The following is a 12,960-nucleotide window of genomic DNA, read 5'->3' on the forward strand; positions in this document are numbered from 1 at the left end:
GATACTTAGCGACCACCTGAGTATTCTGTTCTTCAATTGATGAGTATTGCCTGAATCCTTCAATATTACGTGGTGGCAAAATAGTGAGTTTTATAATTCCATCATTTCTTCTATTCTTGTGAGTTGACATTTTTCTTTTAAAAAATATTCTTCCTTTTTCTCTCCTTGTTTTATTTTTTATTTTAAAATGTCAGATTATAACACATGGATTCTTTTAAAATTATTCAATAACTATAATCTATTTTTATCATTATTTATTTCAATACTCAAATTATTCCAAATCTGGCCAGTGGAGGGCACTTTAAGTCGGCTCCCTGGTCCTTGAGACATTAGTTACCACCCATTTCTGAGCACTTCCTTTCTTTCTAGCACAAGAAGTTCTTGGTTCACCTTGTACTCTTCCTGCCCCAGCCCTCGTATCAGTCATTTCCCTTAGGAGATTTCCATTATAATTTAAAATCATATAAACCAGAGCAAAATCCTTTCCTTCTACCTCTTCTCCCCTTTTTACTTCCCAAATTTGATAGTAATATATTTTTTGTGTGTTGTCAAGGTTTATAACATTACGTTTTGACCTGTACCTATAAATAAACTAGTTCATTCTTTGCTTATAAGGTCATTTTTAGAAATTAAAAACCAATAAATAAGATTTTTAATGATTATATGCAATTCCCTTTAATACAATATGCATTGGGTCTCATTTTAATGTAGATATGAATCTCCTAAGGAACTTGTTAAAGATTACATTTCTTGCCAGGCTGGGGTGGCTCAGTTGGTTGAGTGTCATTCTATGCACCAAGAGGTTGTTGGTTCAAGTCCTAGTCAGGGCATATGCCCAGGTTGCTGGCTGCATTCCCAGTAGGGGACATGCAGGAGGCAGTCAATGGATGATTCTCTCTGTTACCAATGTTTCTCTCTCTGCCTCTCGCCTTCCTTTCTCTCCAAAAATCAATAAAATATTTTTAAAAAGATTTACATTTCTCACTCCACCCCTAGAAATTCCGAATCAATAAATTTAAGGGGTCTGGTGATTCTAAGACATTCTGTAGAAGTAGTATTGGGTTCACAAAGAAGGAAATATAATACATGTCCTTAAAATTTGGCAGTTTGCTTGAGAGTCCTTTAAGTGTCAGCCCCTAAATAATCCTTCCCCCCCCGCCCCCCAGCTGCATTCCATTTTGGCAGGGTGGGGTGTGTGTGCGATACTCAGCCTAAGCTATTTCTTATATCTTATGTTATTTTCTTTTTGGGATTCTCTAACATTTTTATACTTTCTAGAGTAATTGTTTTCATATGAAATGTGTGTGGTAAGATATCTAAGCCATTTTGCAAAAATGGCTTCATTTCATTCTAATACTTAGTGGACAGATTGGTTTGATAAATGAGAAATCTGTTGTTGATCTGATTTGTATTCTTCTTAAGGCAATATGCTTTTCTACCTTTGAATTCTTTTAGGATTTTTTAGAGTTCTGAAATTTTATCATGATGTACCGTGGTATGGATATTTTTGTTGTTGTTGTTAACTCAGTTTGGCAGTTAGGGAGTTTCTTTAATATGAAGATTTTTATCCTTTTTTTTTTTCTTTTAGTCAAAGATTTGACTAAATTTGTTCTCTTCTTTCCTAATACTGTACTCATTTTAAACAAATGTTGGACTTTCTAGATCTGTTCTCTATGCTTTTGAACATTCCTCCATATTTTCATCTTTTTGTTCTATTTTGGAAGACTTCTATATTTTCCAGTTTACAAACTGTGTAAGTGGGTTGGATGTGTGGTTAGTCTAGCTTTCCTGTTGGGGACTGGGTGGGGAGCATACAGATTGGGGACAAACTGATAAATAAGTAGTTTTACTCTGAGCACGGTACACCACGGCATATTTCACTTCTATTGATTGATTGATTTTTGAGAAAAAGAGAAACATTGATTTATTGTTCCACTTATTTATGCATTCATTGGTTGATTCTTTTTAAAAATATATATTTACATTTTATTTCTGTATGTATGTATTTGTTTGTTTTGTTAATCCTCACCTGAGGATATTTTTCCATTGACTTTTAGAGAGAGTGAAAGGGAAAAGGAGAGACAGAGAGAGAAACATTGATGTGCATGTGCCCCAACCAGGACTAGGGTTCGAGCTTGCAACCAAGGTATGTGCCCTTGACTGGGAATCAAACCCAGAACCCTTCTACCTACAGTTCAACATTCTATCCACTGAGACAAACCAGGTGGGGCAATATATTTTTATTGATTTCATAGAGGAAGGGAGAGGAAGAAACATTAATAATGAGAGAGAATCATTGATTGGTTGCCTTTTGCATGCCCCTTACTGGGAATCCAGCCCAGAAATGTAGGCATGTGCCCTGACCGAGAATCAAACCATGACACCCTGGTTCATAGATTGATGCTCAACCACTGAGCCATACCAGTTGGGCCATTAATTCATTCTTGTATGTGCCCTGACCAGGATCGAACCCACAACCTTGGTGTATCAGGGTGATGCTCTAACCAACTGATCTGCCCAGCCATGGTCATATTTTACTTCTGGATGGAGCTTTCTTTCCTTTTGCATCCTCTATCCCTCATGGAGGGCCAGAGTTACATCTGCTCTGCTTCTCCTGAGCACCCTCACCCCACCTCCATGCCACTTTCACTAGCAGGCTTCCCCAGGCAGGTTGTTCTCTTCTCAGGCTTTATCCCAAACCCCAAGCTGTATCCTCTGGCAAGGATTAGAAGAGCAAAGGGGAGGAGCCTGCTGGCCTGATGTGGCACTTCGTGAATGATCCTGGTCACACTGCAGCCCCTGCCTCCCCTACCTCTGCTCTTCCTAATGGTTACTGCAGGGGCTGGAGCTTTAGGGCACAGCATAAATGGGACTCTGGGGAAAGAATTCCTGATTGAAATTCTGTCTCTGCTACATGTTAACTATGTGAGTCTTGCTAAGTCTCATCTATAAAATGGGAATTTTATAGATGAGACTTATCATATATTATATAATAATATATAGTGATTGGTGTGCAACAAATGCTGTTATTCTTAGTGACTATGAAACTGAACTCTGTTATGTTGAGCTGTGATTTTATTTGCCTTTATTTTTCTATTAATCCGATCCCACCTGATTTTTCCACCTTTTTAAAAAATTTAATTTTATTGATATGAAGGGAGGTCTCCTGCTCCCGTGGCTGCTTCGCTTCCCACACCCAGCTCAGATCGAGACCCGGGTAACAGACAGAGACTTGGCCCAGCTTAGATGGAGACCCAGGTAGCAGAGGGAGACTTGGCCAATAGCAGCTGCCCTATATCTAAATCCAGCATAGCAACAGGAATGCTCAGGGCCTACTCAAGAATGCAAATAATCCTTTCCACTAATATTTACAGGATAAACTAAGATTGTTTTTAGAGTATTAAAGTTGACAGTAAAATAGTAATCAAGTTTTCAGGTTAATTTAAATTGGTTAATAGAAATCAGTGAACATTCAAGAAAATTTAAGTACTGGACAAAAAGCTGTTCCTAAAGTATTAACTAAAATTTCTATTGGTAATGCATTTCACGGTGAAATTGCTTAACATGAAATGAACCTAAAGCAGTCTTATTTTTGTGCAAAAACTTAAAATAAAGTTATCAAGACTGCATTACAAAATTTACAAAAACATCCATTAAAAAAAAAAAAAAGGAGGGATAGTAGGGTAATATCATGTAAGGAAAAAATATCCTGTAAGTAAATTACATCTAGAAAATTTTTACTGTAGAAATTCCTGACTTTTCAATATTATTTATCTATTGACTTCCTACTATGAAAGATAATTTTTCTCATTCCCCATCCTTCTCTTGATTGAGATAAGATAAAATTTTATTCACATCATTATGACATGTAAATATTATTCACAGTTCAAAGTTGAGCTTTAGCATTTTGAGATGAATATTTCCTTATTTATTTATGCCCCTTTTTCTCCCTGGGGTTAATAATCACTCTGTCATTCATTCATTTAACTTTTCTATATACTTTTAACAAATCTGTCTTCAAACTTTTGAAGAGCACCACTCAGTAGGTTAAAACACATTGGTAGATACATCTGTTTCACTTTTTCTTTGGAGACATCACTCCTGAAGGCCTCTGTTCCCCTGCAGATTCCCCGGTTCCAAGCTGGACTGGTTGCTGTTTGGCCTGCTGCATGCTGTCATCCTTGCTTCCTTTATCATCATCCTGGATTTCCACCCAGCTCTCTCCTGTGTTAGATGTTTTTTGACAAAGTGGATAACTCTGAGTATGAAAGAAGATGTCATTGGTTCCTGGCTCTCCCTACGTCAATCAGGTCCTTGCCAACTCAGCACAAAGAGATTTACTGGAAGGCTAGAGGGACTCAGACTCAATGGGAGGCTTGAACAGCAGGAACCAAAGAAGCTCAAATGTCCCTGGCTGGGTGGCTCAGTTGGTTGGATGCGCTCATCCAATGTGCCAATGTTGCAGGTTTGATCCCCAGTCAGGGTACACACAAGAAGCAACCAACGACAACTAAATAAAAGGAAGATGAATGATCCAATTAAAAAATGGGCAATGGACCTAAATAGAATATTTTCAAAAGAAGACAGAAGGAAGGCCAAAAGGCACATGAAAACATGTTCAAAGTCACTAATTATCCAAGAGATGCAAATCAAAACAACAATGCGGTACCATCTCACACCTGTCAGAATGGCCAACATCAATAAATCAACAAACGACAAGTGTTGGCGAGGTTGCGGAGAAAAAGGAACCCTAGTGCACTGCTGGTGGGAATGCAGACTGGTGCAACCACTGTGGAGAACAGTGTGGAGTTTCCTCAAAAAACTGAAAATGGAACTCCCATTTGACCCAGTAATCCCACTCCTAGGAATATATCCCAAGAAGCTAGAAACACCAATCAGAAAGGATATATGCACCCCTATGTTCATAGCAGCACAATCTACAATAGCTAGAATTTGGAAACAGCCTAGGTGCCCGTCAGCAGATGATTGGATCCAAAAACTATGGTACATCTACACAATGGAATACTATGCTACCATAAAAAAGGAATTCTCATCATTTGCAGCAACCTGGATGGAATTGGAGAACATCATGTTGAGTGAAATAAGCCAATCAATGAAAGAGAAACACCATATGACCTCACTCATTTATGGATAATAAAGAACATTATAAACTGATGAACCAAAAGATAGATATAGAGACAGTAAAGCAGTAAGCAGACTGTCAAATTACAGCCGGGAGGGTAGGGAGATCTGAGGGAGATAATAGATCAACCGAAGTACTTGTATACATGCATATAAGTACAACCAATGGACACAAAACTCTGGGGAGGGAGGGTATATATGGAAGGGGGTGAGCAATGTTAAAATATGTACACAGATAATAATTTAATAAAAAATGTAAAAAAAAAAAAAGAAGCAACCAATGAGTGCATAAATGAATGGAACAACAAATCAATGTTTCTCTTTATATCTCTTATTTATTTATTTATTTTCTCATTTTTTTTATTAAGGTATTATATGTGTACATACCTTACCAATCCCCACCCCCTCTTTATATCTCTTTTAAATCAATAATTTTTTTTTTTTTAAAAAGCTGGAATAATCTGTTTAAGATGCCTCCACCACTTCTGATGCCCGTTGTGAACAGCTTGGCTTTACTGACTTGGGATTCAATACAGAAGTATCTGGTTGGCCAAGCCAGTGATCTCATTGATACTGAGGTTGGGGAAAAGAGAATTTTCTCTCTTCGGTTTTTGTGTGGGAGATGGTCTATCACATCCACTTACACCCTAATGCTGCCGCCATAATTGTTTCCTCTCAGATAGGAAGGGGACATTGGAAAGTGGACAGTCAAAACACATGGACATGGCCTATACTCTCTAATCTCAGTTTTTCCATCTCTCCATTAAAATAATAATTATATAAAGGTATTCAACTTGGGGATTAAATGAAATGATAGGAAAACATTTAGTACAGTGTCTGGCTCATGATAGGTTCTCTCTATATGTGTTGGTTTGGTGTGGGTAGAAGAATGAAAATATTCTCTGTGGATGAAGTGACAGGAACCAAGAGTAAGAGGGCAGAAAATCTACTGAAAGGAACGAGCTGAGGGAGTCTGGAAAGCAGGTCTGGAAAGGAAGGAGTAGGGCTCAACCCTGTTGGGGCAGAGGCCACTGTAGACGGTTGCATTTGGCCTTCTGTGCCTTTGGTTTCCTGGATGTAGCTGCTCATATCTGGGTCATAACCTGGGCTTGGCCAAGATGGAGTCAGCATGAATATCAGGGAGGGGAGGGCAGAGCAGTGGTCTGAGTGGGCAGGCCAGCAACGCAGAGGTCAGCTATCAGGCAGGGTGTGGAAGGATCTGAACTGAAGTTTCTCTTCAGAGGAAGATGGGAGGAAATGCTGTCCTACCCATCCTTCCCTTATGGATCCACCAAAGGCCTCTGATGGTCCAACCACATTATCAGCAGCGTGTGGAGAGGGATGACAGGAGTCACTCGAAGGGCCCATTAACAAACATAGGGAAGTGAAATCAGCTCCAGCTCAGCAGATGTGACTGTGACATCGTAGAGGAGCTCTCTCCTCTGAGGAGCCTCCCTGCCCCGGTCCCCAGGCATACAGACCATCCCTCCCACCGCTGGGCTCCCTGGTGCTCTGCCCAGCTTCCAGCCTGGCTCCAGAGCATGGGCTTCTGGGCATTTGTTCCCATGTTATCTCCTCTGCTTGGCTTAGAGCTCCCAAAAGGCAGGGCTGGTGCCTCACTTGTCTCAGGGCCTGGCCCAGGACGGGGAGCAGGAAATGTCTGAGAATTGAACGAGATTGGAATTGAGCTGAGCCTTAGATAAATGAAAGATAAAGGAAGAAAGTATAATATTTCAGTGACTGTGACAGGAACAACATGGCCGAAGAGATATGGCACAAGTGACAAACTGTCTCAAGAGAGGGAGGGATCTCTTTTGGAAGAGAAACTGACATTTATTAGTATACCAGTACTCTCTCAAATATTTTGCCTGCTTCTCATATCAGCCCTGAGAGTGAGGTGTGATTATTCCCATTTCACAGATGAGGGAACTAGGGCTCAGATCAGGGAAGTGACTTGCCCAGAAAATGGCTGAAAACAGGAATTTAAATAAGCCTATCTGATTCCGAGCTTAGAGAAGTAGGTGGGTGGAATTTGTAGCCCTAATGGTGGGACAGTTTGGGGACTTTAAGGTAAGTCCTCGGTGTCTATGTCTCCAATCTTTTCCCCAAATAGAAGGTGATGTTATATCCCTGGTCCCTGGTCCCACAGTGTGACTCCTGTGCTGGCTCAGGTGGGAGTCCAGGCAGCAAATGCAGGTGGTTTCATACCCCCCAGCAAGCTACCCCCCCTATGGTCACTCCCTCCCTCCCACATCTTCTATGCTCCTGCTCCTCCTCTTTGGAGTTTGAATGAAGCCTCTCCTCCCCTCAAGCCCTTCATGGTGCTTGCTGGAATCACACTTCTGAGCCTGGACCACCCGAAGGAGGTGCCCCTGACTGTTTGCCGAGTGAATGAATGTGACATGTGCCCAGGAATCCCCATCCTCCAGGGCTCCAGGGAAGGCAAGTCCTCCTGTGCTCCAGCCCCTTTCTGCCTCTTATCCTCCCCTTCCCAGCCCCAGCCCTGATTTTGGGTCATGACCTTGCTGAGTACAACAGGGCCAGAGGCCGAAGAGGCTGCCTCTGGTGGCAGGAGCCACAGTCTCTTGAGGGAGGAAGCAGGAAAGGCTGCCAGGTCCACTCCTGTGACCCTGCCTGGCGGGGCGTGGGAGAGCAGAGGGCACAGGGCAGAGTGGGCAGGGCTGGGAAGGGCTGAGAAGCCAAGCTACCAGGCCATTGCTGGGAGGGGCTGCTTCCTGTCTGCCTCCCACCAGGGCGGTGAGCCAGCGGGGAAGGAGCCACCTGTGCCCTTGCCCTGCCTGCTCTGATGCCCAAGAAAAAGTCAGCACCGGATTGTTGTCAAGAAGTCTGTCTTCCAGCCCTGGCTGGTTGGGCTCAGTGGATAGAGCATCAGCCTGCAAACTGAAGGGTCCCTGGTTCAATTCCCATCAAGGGTATGTACCTCCGTTGCAGGCTCAACCCCTGGCCCTAGTCAGGGCGTGCGGGAGGCAACCAATCGAAGTGAGAGATGTTTCTCTCTCTTTCCCACTCCCTTCCACTTCCTCTAAAAATCAATGGAAAAATATTTGACAAATAGAAAAAGAAATTAAAGAAGACGATGTTGCCATTAAAAAAAAACAACAGCCTGTCTTCCAGACTTTGACACTTGCTAAGGACCTGCTCTGGGGCATGCTGGGGGGATGGGGTGGTGGGGTACAAAGATGGGTGAGGCCCATTTCCTCCTCTCAGGGAGGTCACCCCAGACGTTTAAGTAAGAACAAACATAGCTATTACTCACTGAGCACTTTATCATGTGCCAGACACTGATTGAAGTCCTTCACGCAACTAATTGAACGTTCACAACAACCTATGAGATAAATGCCATTCTTAGCTCCACTCGACCAATGGGGATAATGAGGCACAGTGAGATCACGAAGCCTGCCCTCGGTCACACACTGAGGCACCTGGCATGAACGTTTCTGCATTTAGCCCACACACACTGCATCCTCATGCCAACCCTGGTGCCGGCGGCCCCCACGGACACATGCAGCACCTTCTTCCTGGCCCTGCCTCCTTGTCAGCAGGCTGTTAGGCTCTGCCAGGCACCAAAGTGTGCGTTAGGGTGTCGCCACTTCCATCGAACTTTACTGTCTGCATCAGTTACAGCTTTCCCCGTGGGCTTGTCTTCTCATCGATGGAAGCTGCACGCTCCTGTGGCTTCCTTTCTGTCTCAGTCCCTTGGCGAGCCTGGCACAGATAGGTGCTCAGATGTGTTCACAGATGGGCAAGTTGGGGGAGGATGCCTCAGGTCTCTGTGACATGAATAAAGTGGTTCTCAGCCGGTACTTTGGAACCGGTACTTTTAAACCTGGGCAGTTTTAACCACTATCGATGCCCAGACCCCAGAGTTTCTGATGTAATTGGCCTGGGGGTGCAGTCTGAGCCTAGGGCTTTTTAAACACCCCTGGGACACTTTAAAAAAATATTTTATTGTTTTTTTACAGAGAGGAAGGGAGAGGGATAGAGAGCTAGAAACATCAATGAGAGAGAAACATTGACCAGCTGCCTCCTGCACAGCCCCCACCGGGGATGTGCCCGCCACCAAGGTACATGCCCTTGACCGGATAGATCCCAGGACTTTCCAGTCCAGAGGCTGATGCTCTATCCACTGAGCCAAACCGGTTCCGGCCCCCTGGGACATTTCTGATGGGCATCCAATAACTCCTGCATTATCGCTGTTTTAGAATACTTGGAAGTTCAGGTGAGGGCAGGCAGTGGAGTGGGGGCGGGGAGCAGAAAGAGCTTGGGGTCTGGAGATGCACAGACAAGATTCGAATCACAGCTCAGCCACTTCCAGGCTGGGTTAGCTTGGACAAGTCAGCTCCCTGAAGTCTCACTGACCTCATCCGTAAAAGATGGAAAATAACATCTTATCTCTCTTTTTTAAAAGTCCTCACCTAGGCATATTTTTAAAAATATATTTTATTGATTTTTTTAAAGAGAGGAAGGGAGAGAGATAGAGAATTAGAAACATCGATGAGAGAGAATCATCGATCAGCTGCCTCTTGCACACCCCCAACTGGGGATGTGCCCGCAACCAAGGTACATGCCCTTGACCGGAATCGAACCCGGCACCCTTCAGTCCGCAGGCCCGACGCTCTATCCACTGAGCCAAACTGGTCTCAGCCCAGGCATACAATTTTATTTTATTATTTATTTATATTTTTACTGGTTTCAGAGAAGAAGGAAGAGGGGGAAAGAGAGAGAAACATCAATGATGAGAAAGAGTCATTGATCGGCTGCCTCCTGCACTCCCCAAACTGGGGATCGAGCCCACAGCCCAGGCATGTACCCTGACAGGGAATCAAACAGTGACCTCCTGGTTCTTTCTTTCTTTCTTTCTTTTTCTTTCTTCTTCTTCTTTTTTTTTTTTTTTTTTTTTTTAATAATATATATATTTATTGATTTTTTACAGAAAGGAAGAGAGAGGGATAGAGAGTTAGAAACTCATCGATGTTTCTTGCACACCCCCTACTGGGGATGTGCCTGCAACCAAGGTACATGCCCTTGACTGGAATCGAACCTGGGACCTTTCAGTCCACAGGCAGATGCTCTATCCATTGAGCCAAACCAGTTTCGGCAGACCTCCTGGTTCATAAGTCAATGCTCAACCACTGAGCCACACTGGGCCAGGCAATTCTATTGATTTTAGAGAGAAAGGAAGGGGAGGGAGGAAGAGAGAGAGGAGAAAGAGAGCGGGAGAGAGTGAGAAAGAAACATCAATGTGAGAGAGAACACCAATCGGTTGCCTCCCGTATGCACCCAACGGGGAATCAAATCTGCAACCTGGGTATGTGCCTGATTAGGAATCGAACCTGTGACCCTACAGGACATGGGATGGTGCTCCAACCAACTGAGCCACACTGGCCAGGACAATTCTTAGCTGTTAATTCTCCGGCCTTCTCCTGGCTTCATTGTGGAGGCAGTGTCCTTGTTGTCACTACTCTTGGGGCCTCCTGTTCTCTGCCTCCTGCTGCCTTGGTAACATGTTCAGTACTCAGTGTCCTGCTGCTGCTCTCAGGTGAGGGGCTGCTAGAGCCACTTGACCTTAGGCATAAAATGCATTTCCAGATGGTACCTCTCTAGGCAATTGCATTTGGCAGGGTCAGTGGGAAGAGCACCAAACTGAGAATCTTGAGGAGGCCTGGTCCTAGTCCCAGCTCTGCCTCTCACCAGTCGTGTGACCTTGGGCAAACTGCTTCTCTTCTCTGAGCCTGTTTCCACATTGGAAAGATGACCAGGCTGGATGAGATGAATGACAATGGCCTTTCCAGTGGCAATATTCTCTAAGTTGCCAACTATAAAATAAATAAAAAAATGTCTGCTTTGCTTCATGCAGGGGAACACTTGCTGCAAATTAGGAATTAAGTATGAATCTTAGAGGGGAACGGAGGGAGAGGCTACATGTAGATGCTACAGCAGTGTCAGCTGTGCTCAGCCTCGGACTCACCATGACTCAGGCACTAGCCGTGTGCATGAAGAAGCCGCCGGAATATTCCACCCTCCAACCATTCAGAGCTTCTCAGGGGAAGTCCAGACTCTGTGGAGCAGAGTGCTGTACATTGTTTGGATTCCTGACCCTCAGAATTGTTGGGTCTAGGGAAGTTGAAATTTTAGCTGCGAAAGGCTCGGGTGGTTTGTTGCACTGGAAACGAGCAGTGAAGGCTCCGTGGCTGTCTCCTGCTCGCTGACTCCGGAAGCAGCCACCCCTGGTCTGGGGTGATTACTCCAGGCAGCATGGTGGCCTGGGAGAGGGAGCGCAGAGCCTGCCCTGTCCTGGGATGTTGTAAAGTTGTAAACAAGGACGCTCTGGCGTCTCTCCCCAGGCTGTCCCAGACTCTGAGGTGTGGGTCAGCGGGAAGGCAGGCCATCTGTACTTGACAACACCTCAGTGTGGGAAAGGGTAAAGGGTGGAGGGGCGGTTGCACTCTGGGAGAGGTTCTGGAGGTGCATCTTACACACTCTGCCTCGTTTCAGCCTCACAATTGCTCTGTTAGACGCTGTAAGAAGGGGTGTTCCCCCTGCCTTACTGATGAAGGAAAAGCTCGGGTGCCGTGCTCAAGACTGTGAGGGGTGGTGGTGGTGGAATGGGGGGATGGCAGAGCTGGGCTTTGACCCCATAGCAGGCAGGACTCTACAACTGCCTTGAGAAGCCCCGTGGTGACTTAGGGATGGGAGCTCTGAGAAGGGAACTCCATTTCCTTTAAACAGCCTCTTATCTTGAAGGGAGACCAGGGAACTTGGCGGGAAGTTCAGCTTCTTCTTCCTCCCCCACCCCCCTCATTCCTTTTTCCTGCTGGGATTTGGAGGTGAGGAAGAGAGGGAGAACCCTCTCCCAAGTCCTTCCTTAGGGAAGGGGTGATGCTGATGCGGCTGCTAACCAGCAACCATCCCGGGCTGGGGGCGCAGAGGGCCGCGGGGCCGGGGGTTCCCACGCCGGGCGGTGGGAGGAGGGCGGTGGGAGGAGGGCGGTGGGAGGAGGGCGGTGGGAGGAGGGCGGTGGGAGGAGGGCGGTGGGAGGAGGGGAGTCCCCACCCCGCGGTGAAACGTGGTGCGAGGCTCCCAGAGGCAGCTGGGCAGTGTAAGGGCGCACGCTGGTGTCAGGGAGGAAACGGCCTATTCCCCCGTGGGACTTCCTCTCTCACGGTGTGTTTTCTTTGGGAAGGAAATACCATTTTCTGAGCGATCGTGCCAGGCTGCGTCTCACGTATCAGCCCGTCTAAGTCACTTTGCAGGCAAGGCGCGCAGAGGTGAGCGGGCTGGTCCGGGCGGCCCAGCACGTGAGCCGCGGAGCGGGTGGGGACGCCGGCCAGGTCCTGCCGGAGCTTTGGAGGTGACCGCCGGGCCCTGGGCCCGCATCCTGGGCTGTCCCGTGGGGCTCCCAGCAGGGGGCGCCCCGAGCCCCGTCCTGGGTCCCCGGGCGCGCGTCCAGCCGGCGCCTGGGACGGGGCTGGCCGCTCCGCCCCTCGGCTCCTCCGCGGCGGGGCGGGCCGGCGGGCGGCCCGAGGGCGCCGGAGCGCGAGGAGCAGAGCGGAGCCAGCGCCGCGCACCCCGCACCCCGCCGCGCCCCCTGCCCGCCGCCGCGCAGCCTTCCGCCGTGAGTAGCGCCCGACGCGCAGGACGGGGCGCACGCCCGCCGCAGCGGTGCCCCGGGCTGGGTTGGCGGAGGAGCCAGTTGCCCGGGGCACTCACCCTGTGCTCTCCGAGCCCGCAGCCCGGGCTCCTGACGCCGCCCGCGGGTCTGGCCGGCCGTGGTCTGGGCGCTGTGGCCTCGCCGGA

At 46.8% G+C, this 12,960-nt stretch overlaps 1 protein-coding gene across 5 annotated transcripts in view; it reads left to right on the forward strand.

Annotated features, from left to right (window-relative positions):
- Nucleotides 1–12,441: 12,441 nt before the first annotated feature.
- The window catches only part of DAPK2 (death associated protein kinase 2), a 112,051-nt gene continuing 111,532 nt past the window's right edge, over nucleotides 12,442–12,960 (forward strand). Inside the window, exon 1 of one of the 5 annotated variants that reach the window (XM_036439455.2) lies at nucleotides 12,442–12,514. The gene's annotated coding sequence lies outside the window, so the exon portion shown is untranslated. Of the gene's footprint in view, nucleotides 12,515–12,534; nucleotides 12,779–12,960 lie in introns of those variants that run through there. The other 4 variants (XM_036439449.2, XM_045581710.1, XM_045581714.1 and 1 more) reach the window with 4 other exon arrangements.

This window comes from Pipistrellus kuhlii, unplaced genomic scaffold (assembly GCF_014108245.1).
Source record: "Pipistrellus kuhlii isolate mPipKuh1 unplaced genomic scaffold, mPipKuh1.p scaffold_m20_p_1, whole genome shotgun sequence".
Taxonomy (NCBI): Eukaryota; Metazoa; Chordata; class Mammalia; order Chiroptera; family Vespertilionidae; genus Pipistrellus; species Pipistrellus kuhlii.